At 43.1% G+C, this 15,052-nt stretch overlaps 1 protein-coding gene across 1 annotated transcript in view; it reads left to right on the forward strand.

The window, feature by feature from the left end:
• CDH13 (cadherin 13) overlaps window positions 1–15,052 on the forward strand; it is a 996,654-nt gene that overhangs the window by 334,811 nt on the left and 646,791 nt on the right. The gene's annotated exons all lie outside the window — the stretch shown is intronic.

The raw sequence follows: 15,052 nt of genomic DNA on the forward strand, positions 1-15,052 counted from the left end.
TCGCGCCGTCTCATCGTTTAAGCCACAATCCAGTATCATTTTCCGTTGTTCCATTCCTGTCGTCATTACCAATTATTGCACTTCTTGTTCGAACGCCTTCTTGAACAGCCAAGTTTTTAATTTCCTGTGGAATATCATCAGGGAAGGAGCCAGTCTGATGTCCACGAGAAGGGTGTTCCACAGCCGAGGAGCCACCACCGAGAAGGCCCTGTCTCTCGTTCCCGCCAGGCATGCCTGTGAGGCAGGTGGGATCGAGAGCAGGGCCTCTCCGGACGATCTCAAAGTCCTGGTGGGCTCGTAGGCCGAGATGTGGTCAGATAGGTATCTTGGGCCGGAACCGTTTAGGGCTTTATAGGCCAATGCCAGCACCTTGAATTGAGCCCGGTAGCAAATCGGCAGCCAGTGGAGCTGGTACAACAAGGGTGTTGTATCTTCCCTGCGTCCCGCTCCTGTTAGTAACATGGCTGCCGCACGTTGGACCAATTGAAGCTTCTGGGCCGTCTTCAAGGGCAACCCCACGTAGAGAGCGTTGCAGTAGTCTAAACGGGATGTAACCAGAGCGAGGACTACCGTGGCCAAGTCAAAGCTCCCCTTTTTGTTCATCGATGCACTGGACAACTGAAAACACACATAAATTTATTTATTTATTTATTTACAACATTCATATCCCATTCTTCTCTACCTCCGTGGAATGACTCAGAACGGCTAACAGCAAAATTTAATGCTATACAATAAATAACGTCATAAAACAACATACACAATAAATAAGTTCTAAAATACATATAAAAGACCATTCATCGCATTAAAAACAACTTCCAACTCAGGTGAAAAAGTCAGCAACACTAGAAAGCCCAACTAATTGGTCCAAAATGTAGGGCCATAATCTGTGGCTTAGCCATAGGGCAACCCTGCAGGGCATAATTCAATGCTTATAATGAAATTGAGAAAATGGTGGTCTTAGCACTGGTGATCAGCCCACAATTCTTTGAATGTAATTACAAGTGACAGCCTAGTCAAAGGGAGATCCATGCAGCCTGTATTAATATTGCATGCCGATCGCTCTATAGGCAATGTGCTAATGAGGCTGGGCCAGCAGGATGCTGTATCTGGTTTACTTAAATACAAATTGGAATTGGCCATAAGGCATTTATGCAAAATGATGGATTGCTTGTTTGTGGGGGGAGGAGGGTTGGATACATTTTTGGCAGCTAAGTTGGACAGATGTGTACCAATCTGAAAACTAATGTTTCTAGAATGTAGGGCAATATCCTGCCAAGGGACATCTCCTATATACTGGGATTGCAATGGAGAAAAATAATCTTGGCTGGGACTACATGATGTGATGCTACCATCTTGACAGATTAGAGAGATGGGCCAAAACTAACAAAATGAAGTTCAACAGTGACAAATCAAGATACTCCACTTTGGCAGGAAAAACGAAATGCAAAGATACAGAATGGGGGACAATGCCTGGCTCGAGAGCACTACGTGTGAAAAAGATCTTGGAGTCCTCATGGACAACAAGTTAAACATGAGCCAACAATGTGATGTGGCGGCAAAAAAAGCCAATGGGATTTTGGGCTACATCAATAGGAGCATAGTGTCTAGATCTAGGGAAGTAATGCTTCCCCTCTATTCCGCTTTGGTTAGACCACACTTGGAATATTGTGTCCAATTCTGGGCACCGCAATTGAAGAGAGATATTGACAAGCTGGAATGTGTCCAGAGGAGGATGACTAAAATGATCAAGGCTCTGGAGAACAAGCCCTATGAGGAGTGGCTTAAGGAGCTGGACATGTTTAGCCTGAAGAAGAGAAGGCTGAGAGGAGATATGATAGCCATGTATAAATATGTGAGAGGAAGCCACAGGAAGGAGGGAGCAAGCTTGTTTTCTGCTTCCTTGGAGACTAGGACGCGGAACAATGGCTTCAAACTACAAGAGAGGAGATTCCATCTGAACACGAGGAAGAACTTCCTGACTGTGGAGGCTCCTTCTTTGGAAGCTTTTAAACAGAGGCTGGATAGCCATCTGTCAGGGGTGATTTGAATGCAATATTCCTGCTTCTTGGCAGGGGATTGGACTGGATGGCCCATGAGGTCTCTTCCAACTCCTTGATTCTATGATTCTATGATTCTATGTTCGTCTATGCTTGACAAATCAGGGAAGGTGCTTTCTCAAGCTTGTCTGTATTTTATTTAAGTCATCTTTCCCCAAACTCTGTGGGAACTTTCTAATGAGGATGATTGGCAGGAGATTCAGGACTAACAAAAGAGAACAATTAATTACAACCAGGGTTTCATTCAGGCCACAAACATGCTGAGGAGTTCCATTGAACACAGTGTGGATTTTCTTCTCAGTAAACATCTCTTGGATCATAGGACATCATGGGGAATTTGCTGCTGAAAGATGTGGCTCTAGTTCACATTTAAGACATAAGTAAGACCATATGGCTGTTCATGCTCCAACCTTTTCTCTAACATTCAACTAGTTACCCATTCTGCCCTATTTGATGAAGGCTTGATTAAAATACATAATACACATATTGGAAAATATATATTTGATGTAACCATATTTGAAATATAAGTTAGAAAATATACAAGAGAAATGTATGTATGCATGGCCATTTCACTTGACTTCTTAAAAGCTGCAAAATTAGAAACGCCAGTGTCATGAATCTAACCTTTTGCCAGGAAGGCCAAAGCCTGGAAAGACAGTAGCTGACATGTTCAGAGATAGGCAGGAGAGCTAAGAGGCAAGAGGGAGGAGTCAGCCGACTCCTGATTGGCTAGAGCAGTCAGGGGAGGAGTTAGCTTTTAGAGGGAAAAAGGCTGTGTCTTTTTGACAAGCTGGAAAGTTGAATTTTAAACATCGAAGAGTGTAGAAGGATAGTTAGGAAGAGGGAGCTGAGAAGATTTTAGGCAGGGAGGGAAAACTTTTGAAGTGAGCCTTGAGATTAGAGCAGAGGATAGGCAAAGGTTTCTGAAACACTGTACATAGTAGGGTCAGTGTAGGAAAGCCTATTTTGCTCTGTGAGGCAGTCAGTGGGCTGTGCTCAGGGACACACTGTGTCAGAGTTGGTGAACAGTGTGAAGCAAGGAACTCACAGGAAACAAAAGTTTTAGTCTTAAAAAAAGACTGCTTTTCTAAGCCTCAAGTAACCGCATCACGCTTTTGTACCACTCTTATTAAGAGTTGTTTTGTTCATCAAGTTTTAATAAACCTGTTGCTTATTTCATCTTAAACTGGTGTCTGCCTCGGTCTGTCACAATCAATAGACCTCTGCTAGCCTAAAGAAAACTAATTTTCAGTCCAGTCATCAAGAGAAGCAGTTGTTACAGAAGAACCAAAAGGCTTGAACAAACTTTACCTATTGTCACATTCACACTTATGTTTCCTCAGACATATTTAATTGAGGTGGTGGCGGCGAATCTACCAATTACATCGGTCATTAACAACGTTAATACAGTTGGTCACTTAACAATAATATTGAGGTGGGATAAGAGAGTCTTTCCCCCTTGTCGTAATCATTTATCTTGGTTAAAGTAGTGACCAGCTGAACGTTAACCCTTTACACTGGTGGCAGTGGTGGGATTGTTGTTTCCCCCCTGCCCAAGGTTACGTCTATCTTTATTATAGCCAGCATCTAGGAAAGGAATGTCTTGAGGCCTGGCATTTCAAGAGGCCAATAAGGTGCGGTACCAGGCACCTTATCGTAGGCTTGACTAATGAAGTGTCCATTAAGAGGCTTCAGGAAGACCCTATCTTAGGATGGATGGAGACACTCGCTATCAGGTCCGGAAGACATTCTGGCGCTGGTGTTCATTAATAGCCACTCTTTAGATAGAACACTAATGAAGATTGACAAGGTGTTGAGTTTGAAAATATGCTATTGAAGTCAATGTAAAAGTAGAATTTTGTGACGCACATTGTGATGCATGCATAATTATTTCAAAAGGTATATAAACCAAGCCTTTCCTTTGTTCTGTGCCCTTCTTTCCTGGCTTACCAGGAGGGTCCATATCCGGTTGGCGCCAACCGAGAATAAAGGCTGTGCTTTTCAAGTCTCAGGATCTCTCTTTGTCTCTTTTCCTCAAACCTTCTCCCTGTCATTTCATTATTACATTACATCGAGGTCTGAAGATCAGTAGAATTTCCTACATGATGGTTGAGGAGATGACAATCCTGTTTTCTACAGCCCTTGAAGCTAGGACATGGAGCAATGGATTCAAATTGCAGGAAAAGATATTCCATCTAAACACTAGGAAGAACTTCTTGATATTGAGAGCTATTTAATGGTGGAATACGCTGCCTTGGAGTCTGGTGGACTCTCCTTCTCTGGAGGTTTCTCAATGGAGGCTGGATGGCCATTGGTTAATGGTGCGTTGATTATGTCTTCCTACATTTCAGGAAGTTGGACTCGATGGCCCTTGTCTCTTCCAGCTCAGTGATTTTATTATTCAGTGGCTGCTTCTCATTCAAGGAATATGTTCACATGGGGAGCTCTATTCACATTCAAGCAACCACACGTATTTATCCAGTAGAGATCTGTGATTCTTTAAAAACAGTTCAGAAGTCATTACAGAATGGGGGGAGGGGCTGACATTTAATTTCTAAAGTGTTTCTAAAGTATAGTTAGTGAAAAAAATGTTACTGTAATGGGAGTAATGTAATTTCATTACTATTTCATTATAATAATTGTGCATGATTATTATTTGGAGAAACTTCAGCAGCTCCTTTCTCTGCCCACGTATTGGATATCACCTTGTAAGTACGAATTTAATGAATTTGATCTGAATTATGAGAATGAAAAAATGCACACCTCTATTATCCAGGTTATTTTATTTATTTATTTATTTATTTATTTATTTATTTATTGTGTCATCCGCAACCAGAACATTGTATTACATTTCTAACAGAACAGAACAAACAAACAGATAAAAAAAACAAATTTTGCAAACTTGGTAGCTGATTAAATGTCCTTTGACCAAGATCTGGCCACTTGGAGTGCCTCTGGTGTTGCCGCAAGAAGGTCCTCCATCGTGCATGTGGCAGGGCTCAGGTTGCATTGCAGCAGGTGGTCAGTGGTTTGCTCTTCTCCACACTCGCATGTCGTGGATTCAGCTTTGTAGCCCCATTTCTTAAGATTGGCTCTGCATCTCGTGGTGCCAGAGCGCAGTCTGTTCAGTGCCTTCCGAGTCGCCCAGTCTTCTGTGTGCCCAGGGGGGAGTCTCTCATCTGGTATCACCCACGGATTGAGGTGCTGGGTTTGAGCCTGCCACTTTTGAACTCTTGCTTGCTGAGGTGTTCCAGCGAGTGTCTCTGTAGATCTAAGAAACCTATTTCTTGATTTAAGTTGTTGACGTGCTGGCTGATACCCAAACAGGGGATGAGCTGGAGATGTCTCTGCCTTGGTCCTTTCACTATTGGCTGCTACTTTCCGGTGGATGTCAGGTGGTGCAATACCGGCTAAGCAGTGTAATTTCTCCAGTGGTGTAGGGCGCAGACACCCCGTGATAATGCGCCATGTCTCATTAAGAGCCACATCCACTGTTTTAGTGTGGTGAGATGTGTTCCACACTGGGCATGCGTACTCAGCAGCAGAGTAGCATAGCGCAAGGGCAGATGTCTTCACTGTATCTGGTTGTGATCCCCAGGTTGTGCCAGTCAGCTTTCGTATCATATTGTTTCTAGCACCCACTTTTTGTTTGATGTTCAGGCAGTGCTTCTTGTAGGTCAGAGAATGGTCCAGAGTGACTCCCAGGTATTTGGGTGCGCTGCAATGCTCCAGTGGGATTCCTTCCCAGGTGATCCTCAGAGCTCGAGATGCTTGTCTGTTTCTAAGGTGAAAGGCACATGTCTGTGTTTTAGATGGATTAGGGATCAGTTGGTTTTCCCTGTAATAGGCAGTTAGAGCACCTAGAGCAGGGGTCTTCAAACTCAGGGTCAACCTAAGTCTGAAATGACTTGAAGCACACACAACAACAACCCTATCTCATCAGCCAAAAGCAGGCCCACACTTCCCATTGCAATACTAATAAGCTTATATTTGTTTACATTGTTCTTCATTTTAATTATTGTATTGTTTTAAAGTGGTTTTTTGCACTACAAATAAGATATGCGCAATGTGCATGGGAATTCATTCATGTTTTTTTTCCAATTATAATCCGGCCCTCCAACAGTTTGAGGGACTGTGACCTGGCCCTCTGTTTAAAAAGTTTGAGGACCCCTGACCTAGAGCTTTGGAGAGCTTCTGTTCTACCATCTCAAAGCTCCCTGCTTGAGCAGTAATGGCACGATCATCAGCATAGATGAAACTCTCTGTCCCTTCTGACAGTGGCTGGTCATTTGTGTAGATGTTGAACATGGATGGAGTGAGCACGCTCCCCTGAGGCATATTAGTTTGTGAGGGATCATTGCTCAACCGTCAATTATCCAGGTAATAATTTAAAAATAACACACCTTAATGCAGTATAAATAAAGCAAAGGTGCAAATTCATATCCCTAAAATAGGCAAGATAATAAAATAAATTGAGAAAATGTGTTACTTCTTTTGAGAACAAAACAAATGGTGTCCCAGTGTCCTATTTGTGGGTTTGGTCTGAAAAATCTAGTTTTTTTGGCTGCAGTAGAGAACAAGATACTCTTCAGTCTAATCGAGCACAGTAGCATGAAATGTTTAAATGACCTCTTAATGTTCAGAAATTACAATGCGCCAGGGTATCAGCTGTTGTGGACAAACAGAGGTATTTTAGATGCGTTGTGTTTTCTTGTGTTTGTCAAATTAAATGGGAAAAGAAGCCAACTGTACCCATTGTTTCCTGCTGTGCTTATTCACTTTGCAAAGCCTTTGGAGTACACCTATTAGCTCACCATAATTATCTTTTAAAACCTCGTATTAGCCAACATGAATTATCTTTAACTATAGGTTAAAACATCCCGGTGAATAATTGACACACCACAGTCGTGCCTAGAATAATAAATAGTGAACGTGTGTGCATCTAAGATATCAATGTATTGAACTGGCGCCTTCAGTTGCAGCAGTGCTGTACAGAAACCCAAAAATTGCATTCAAGCAATGTATTCCTACATAACAGTTGTCATGGAGCTATCACTGCTTTCACCCCAAGCGCCCAGCTCTTCATACATTGTGCACTTTTTCCTTGGAGGGGTGGGAGAAAGTCTGCTGCAAAACACTTGCTTTGGATCATTGTATGTTTTTAAAGACTGACCCATCAGGAAATCGTGGATCAAATGTGACAGGTTGTCAGCTTTACACCACGATATTGCTGCTAAGGAGGAAAAGAAAACACACTCACAATTTTGAGCATCCATGTAGGATGCTCCAAAGTTAGCTGGCAATGGTGTAATAAGTTGTTGCTACTGGGAAGGTTTGTTCCCTGCTGCATTTATGATTCTTTTCTTCTTATTAGACTTCATTACAAGGAATGACAGTCAATGCAACGATTCCTGAATTGCTACTCCTATCATCTGTTACCTTTGGCCAGGGTCCAGAGGTTGGTGGGTAATGGAAATTCAGTAGCAACTTGAGGTCTTTTGGTTTTCTTCTCCTTGTTCACAGTTTGATAAATAACTTATAACAAGGATGGGTAAAATAACATGCAATGCTGACGCCAGCGATCATTGAATGGCTGTAAGAGAATATTCTTGGGTCCAATTAAAAAAGGGGGGAAAGACCTAACACTGAATGTTACTGAACTATGTCTCTGTTATGGTTTGCTTCAGCATGTCTGTCCTATTCATGACAGTGGTGAGAATCAATAGGGCAGGCAGCAGGAAAAACGTGTTACCTAGTAGCAGGCTCATAGCCAGGATTTCGTTTCGGGGGGGGGGGGGCTGATTTTTTTCAGGGGAGGTTTCGGGGGGGGGGCTGAGTTTTGGGGGGGGCTGAGTCTGAGTGAAAGAGGGTCTACCCTAGCAAACCTTTTGTATCATTACCCCAATACCCCCATGCATATGGGATATATTGAGCATGGTGATCAGATCATGATATGAATAAACATAACAGTTTAAATACCTACCTGCGTGACCGCATAGTTGTCTACGAACCCACACACTCACTCCGGTCATCTGGAGAGGCCCTGCTCATGATCCCGCCCGCGTCACCAGCGCGTTTGGTGGGGACACGGGACAGGGCCTTCTCCGTGGTGGCCCCCCCGCCTCTGGAACGCCCTCCTGAAAGACCTCAGACAAGCCCCTACATTGGCAGTCTTCAGAAAGAATTTGAAAACCTGGCTGTTCAAATGTGCCTTCTCAGACTAGGAACCCTATGTGCCTTCTCTCACTAGAAACCCCAGTCCCAAATCCCAGAAGCACTTTAGTCAGAACCAAGACCACCGCACACTGCACACCGCACTTATATTATAATCCCATATCCCTCCGACACATCAGCGCTTTTAATCCTGTACCCCTACTCCGGCCGGCTCAGTTTTTAATAATGTCTTGTTGTATTGCATTGTATTTGTTTTTCTGCTTAATTGTCTTATTTGCTATGTATTGTGTTGTTGTATTGTGTGGGCTTCGGCCTGTTGTAAGCCGCATCGAATCCTTCGGGAGATGCTAGCGGGGTACAAATAAAGTTTAATAATAATAATAATAATAATAATAATAAATAATGCACCAGTAAGGCCTTTTTGCGAACCACCATGAGAATTTCGGGGGGGGGGGGGCTGAAGCCCCTCAAGCTACCCCCCCCCCCCCCGCCCCGCCTAAAAGGCCTGCCTAGTAGGCTTATGCAATCTGGGAAAATTGTGATCTGTTTTGGTGTCCCGGACTTCAGTGGGAGTCCTGATCCATTTGTTAGGGAGCTTCCTGAATTTGCCATCCAGCTTCTGTTTTAAACCTGCGGAGAAGGAGACTCTACCACATTCCCAGGCAGCTCTTACTATATTGGGGTATTTTTTCTTAACGTTTTTGTGGAATTCCTTTTCCTATAGCTTGAATTTATTTATTTATTTATTTCAGTTGCTTCTGCCCCGCCCTTCTCACCCCGAAGGGGACTCAGGCCGGCTTACAAAAGCAAGGCACAATTCGATGCCCACATCACATAACAGCAATCAAAACCATAACATCAATTAACAATTAAACAACAATTCTTGCATTATAACCATAAAACCAATAAAACCAATACAAACCAATTTCTCCTCATTGACGGTCAGTGTTGGCTATCTCATAGTTCAATTTCCAATTCCACAATTGTCAGTCCTGTCAGTCCTATTCGTCTGGTTGTCCTTATCTAGTTGTCAGATTGCCCAAAGGCCTGGTCCCACAACCACGTCTTTACCTTCCTCCTGAAGGAGAGGAGGGATGTTGACGCCTTAATTTTCCTCGGGAGTGAGTTCCACAGGTGAGGGGCCACCACTGAGAAGGCCCTGCTCCTCGTCCCCACCAACCTCACTTGTGATAGCGGTGGGGTCAAGAGCAGGGGCCCCCCAGATGATCTCAAATTCCGGGGTGGGACGTAGAGGGAGATACGTTCGGACAGATACATTGCTCTGTGTCACAGTGCCTAGAGCAGCAGAAAACAAGTTCTCTCCCTCCTCAATGTGGCATCTTTTCAAATGTTTAAACACAGCTATCATGTCCTCTCTCAACCTTTTCTTCTGCAGGCTAAGCCTATCTAGTTTTCTAAGTCATTCCTCAAAGGGCTTGGCTTCCAGACCTTTCACGTGTTGGTTGCTCTTCTCTGGACATGTTCCAGTTACAGAAGACTCTTCAAACTGGATTTCTTCCAAAGGTCTTATTGTTTCTTCTATCCATCATATTAGGACAAGTCCTATCAGAATAGCAGAAAGGCAAGGTCATGATGAACGTGTGTGTGCCTTGAATAAATTCTAGATCAGAAGGCCTTACAGACACATTTGCTTTGAGGATAGGGATGTGGATAAATTATGCATTTTTCTCCTGCAAAAAAAAAAAAAAAAACTAAACTAAACTAGAGCTGTCAGCAAGTCTATCCTTACTATGTAGATGTCACCATCATATGTATTTAGCCAGGAGCAAAGCACAACCCAAATGAAAGAAGCAAGAATACACAGAGAACCACAGTCACTTGCTAATGCCATAAGAGGATACGGCTTTGAGAAAGTGACAAAAGCCAAGACAATGCACTGAGGGAGTAGGAAAAGAGTTCTGCTTTTATGATTCATGCTTTATAATAGGTTTATAACCATAAGCAATGACAAGCCAAGTCTGCCTGATTAGTATCTTGTCTCTTTAAGCTTCCTTAGCATGATAATAATTGGGATTGTATTCATGCGGAAGAAGACGAGGATATTAGTCAAACAGTTGTCTCTGATAAGCAAGGTAGGACTGAAGTCTTACTCATCAGTAAGGTCAAAGAAGTAGCATTCAAGGCTAAATGGGACCCACCATTTGGAGAAGGCTTGGCTAGGGAACAGAGACAGCTTTGGTTGCCTTGGTGGATGGCCTCCCCAGAGAGGTAGACAGGGAGAATGTGTCCCTGTTGGTTCTCCTAGACATCTAGGCAGCTTTCAATGCCATCAATCATGGTATGCTCCTGGGTCATCTCATTGGGATGGGATTTGGAACCCCTGTCTTGCAGAGGCTCCATTCCTTCCTGGAGGGACGTACCCAGAAGGAGGTACTGGGAGACTCCTGTTCAAACCCCCAGCCCTTGAATGGTGGGGTTCCTCAAGGTTCTGTTTTGTCCCCCATGCTCTTCAACATATAGAGATCACCTGGAGTTTTGGAGTATGGTGACACATGCATGCAGATGATACCCAACTCTACTACTACTCCTTTCTGCCTAAAGCCAAGGAAGTGTCCTGACCCTGAACCAGTGCCTATAATCAGTAATGGACATTTATTTATTGTGTCAGAAGTGAATTGAGAATACAGTTGTAATGTATAGAAAAACTGCAAACAAAGTTTAAAACTTGCCATTATATTAAATGTCCTTTGAGCAGAAGCTGGCCACTTGTTAGTTCTGACCTTTAAAAATCTTTACGTCCAGGGTCCATCATACGTTAGGGACTGCCTCTCCTTCTCCCATCATCGGAGGTCGCAACGACCAGCCCAGCGTGACTTACTCTATATCCGGGTCCTAGAGAAGTGCACTTGGAAAGGACCAGATGCAGGGCTTTTTCTATTTCTGCCCCTGCCTTATGGAATTCCTTGCCACCCTACATGAGAGCCATGCGTGACTTAGGGCCTTTTACTCTCGCACCTAAGACCTGGCTTTTTACTAGAGCATTCAATCTCTGTTAATTTTTAATTTCTGTATGTATGTATTTTATCTTTCACAATTTAGCCGTAAATCGTCTAGAGCATTCTTGGATGGAGGGCGATTAATAAGTAATTAAATATGATGATGATGATGATGATGATGATGATGATGACTTGGAGTGCCTCTGGTGTGACTGTGAGAACGTCCTCCATTGTGCTTGTGGCAGGGTTCAGGCTGCATTGTAATTAGTGGTCTGTGGTTTGCTCTTCTCCACATTCACATGTTGTGGACTCCACTTTGTGGCCCCATTTCTTAAGGTTGGCTCTACATCTTGTGGTGCCAGAGCGCAGTCTGGTCAGCGTCTTTCAAGTTGCCCAGTCTTCTGTGTTTCTAGAAGGAAGTTTCTCATCTGATCTCAGCCACTGGTTGAAATTCTGGGTTTTAACTTGCCACTTTTGGACTCTTGCTTGCTGAGGTGTTCCTGTGAGTATAGGAGTTGTAGGCCAAACACCTGAGGACCCATAGGTTAAGAACCACTACTCTAGGAGAACTATTCAATTTCCCTGTGTTAACATTGGATTAGTTATGGTCACAATTTCCCCAGCAGCTCATTTTGTAAGAATTTAGCAACATTTTTTCATATTCATGGTGGAAAGAATTTGGTTGGAAAATGGTTGGCATCCTATCCATTCTGTAAATATCAGATACCATCGGCTATATTCAGAGGAAGCCATGCCTGGCCAGGAATGTATTGATGCAGGAGTCTTATTGTACTTTACTCTGCATTTATGTTCTTTTCAGGAAATAGTACAGCCTTTTGAAAAAACTAATTATTATATTATTTTTGATTTATCCCACCTTTCTCCCAATATGGGATCCCATACTGTGATAATATATCAATAGTGTATATATAGTGTATGTATATGTGTGTGTGTGTGTGTGTGTGTATATATATATATATATATATATATATATATATATATATCCATACACACACACAAATTGTTAACAATGTCATTGCAACAGTACCTAAAACTAGTGTATAAAATACGAAGGTTGGAACTTTAATAGTGGCAACTATTTATTTACATATAATGCAAAAGTGATACATGCCACCAAGTTTTATAGTCCTTCAATATAGTCGCCAGCATTGTGTACAACCTGTTTCTAACAATGTGGAAGTCGTAGGACACCTGTTGCAACTCCTGTTCTGTTGATAGTTTGAATGTAGCAGTCTACTGCCACAAGAATCTCTGGAACAGTTCTGAAGCGAAAGCCACAAAGTGGTTCCTTCATCCTAGGAATTAAATCAAAGGAGCATGGTGGATGGTACAGCACTTCCCAGCCTCATCAATCGAGTAAATCAGCTGTAGTTTGCACTGCTTGTGGCCGAATGTTGTCATGCAATATGATAGGGGTGTTCTGCACCATTTTTCCCCTCAAAGATGGTGTTCCAAAAAGAGCAGGCGTTCCTTCAGAATGTGGAGCACAGTTGTATGCACAAATGCTGTGTTTCTGGCCAGCTCACGAATCGTATGGTTTCGATCACTGTTTACGAGTGCGGCAACAGCATTCACTTCCGCTTTACTGACACTAGAATGACCTGGCTGATGCATGTCTGCCATATTTTGGCATCTTTCGTTGAAGGCTTTTACCCACATTGCCACTGATGTGTTTTTTTTTTTTTTTTGTCGTGTCAGGAGTGATTCCTGGTGTGAGAGAATTGGCCGTCTGCAAGGACGTTGCCCAGGGGACGCCTGGATGATTTGATGTTTTTATCATCCTTGTGGGAGGCTTCTCTCATGTCCCTGAATGAGGAGCTGGAGCTGATAGAGGGAGCTCATCCGCCTCTCCCCGGATTTGAACCTGCGACCTGTCGGTCTTCAGTCCTGCCGGCACAGGGGTTTAACCCACTGATGTGGGTAAAAGCCACAGATTCCCCGCAACTCTCTTGAAGACCTTGATGACACTATCGTGCTGTACGATCTCTGGCACATTCAATCTTTATCCAACTCCGTTGTTCTTGTTTCAAAAACATTGTGACAACACTTACTTTAGACTGCAAGCTAATACAAGGCTCAGTTCTTCGTGTCACTCTGCATGTGCGTGATATAGGAAGGGTGAGTCTTTTTGCTCAGAGGTAAGGTTGGTATGTAACTAACGTGTAGTATTCCCGATATTCTTTGGTTTCATTGCATGGCGTCTTTACAGAAGTGTTGCCACGATTAAAGTTCCAACCCTTGTATTTTTGACCATTGAAGAATGCCTCGTTTTTTAGACAAGGTTACAGAACAGGATTATGCATGCAGTGCACATGGACATGGATGTACGTGGTGCATTGGGGATATAAATCGTCAATTATTTCAGCCTTGCATGCAAAGAGAAATAATTACTGTAGTTTTCTCCCCATCGTGGGGGGGGGGGGGGATAATATTTTCAATCCAACAACCCCTCAAATATTCCTATACACTATGCTGAGCCCTGTACCTGATTTATTGTAAAGACCTTGAAGCTACCCTGGAGCAAGAAGGTTCAAAGGAGACATCTGGTTACCTCCAATTTCTCTAATGTTTATATATAGAGGGGGGGGGGGGGTAGAGAGAGGGAGAGAGAGGGAAAAAGAGGGAACGAAAGTAGACTTTTAGGTCAGTTGGAAAATTGCAGGCATGAAGAAAAAAAGTATTTTTTTTCTTCATGTAGATTTTTATGTAGATTTTCATGTATTTTTTTTATGTAGATAGATATCTACATAAACAACCATCACCCAAGTCAAAAAAGAAGCACCATTAAAGCCTTGGCAGACCGTGCAAAAAGAATCTGCAAACTCCACCTCCTCCAAGATGAACTGAACCACCTCAACTGGGTTCTCCAGGCCAATGGATACTCCACCTCAGACATCAGAAGAGCTGCAAGACCAAGAACAAGCCACGAGAGTAAAGATGAAGATCCACCCAGAGGGAAAGTGTTCCTGCCATACATCAAGGGAACCACTGACCGCAGAGGGAAGCTGATGAGGAAACACAACATACAAACAATCTACAAACCCACCAAGAAAATCCAACCAATGCTACGTTCAGCAAAGGACAAGAGGGATCCTCTCACCTCTGCAGGAGTCTACCGTATACCATGCAGCTGTGGATAAGTCTACATAGGGACCACCAAACGCAGCGCCCAGACATGCATCAAGGAACATGAAAGGCACTGCAGACTACTTCAACCAGAGAAGTCAGCCATAGCAGAGCACCTGATGAACCAGCCTGGACACAGCATATTATTTGAGAACACAGAAATGCTGGACCACTCCAACAACCACCACGTCAGACTACACAGAGAAGCCATTGAAATCCACAAGCATGTGGACAATTTCAACAGAAAGGAAGAAACCATGAAAATGAATGAAATCTGGCTACCAGTATTAAAAAACTCTAAAATTATAACAGCTAAACAACAGAGAGGAAAAAACCAGGCACAGATTAACACCTCCCAGCAACAGATTTTCCCAGGCTCAGGCAGGCCTTCAAATGCTAATGAAGGTGATCAGCTAAACATTCACACCTAACTGCAGCAGGGAAGAGCTCCTTGCCCCACCCCAGCCATTCCACAGATATATAAACCCATTTTTCCTACTTCCAACAAACCTCACAACCTCTGAGGATGCTTGCCATAGATGCAGGTGAAACGTCAGGAGAAATGCCTCTAGAACATGGCTCTATAGCCCGAAAAAACCCATAAGAACCTATTTGGCTTGCATTTGCTAGGTTGTTTAGGTTTGGTTTTTGAAATGCACATTTGTCTCCCTATTTTACCCCATATTTTTTTTTTTTTGCATAAACGGGAAATAAATA

The sequence above is a fragment of the Anolis sagrei genome, chromosome 8 (genome assembly GCF_037176765.1).
Source record: "Anolis sagrei isolate rAnoSag1 chromosome 8, rAnoSag1.mat, whole genome shotgun sequence".
NCBI lineage: Eukaryota > Metazoa > Chordata > Lepidosauria > Squamata > Dactyloidae > Anolis > Anolis sagrei.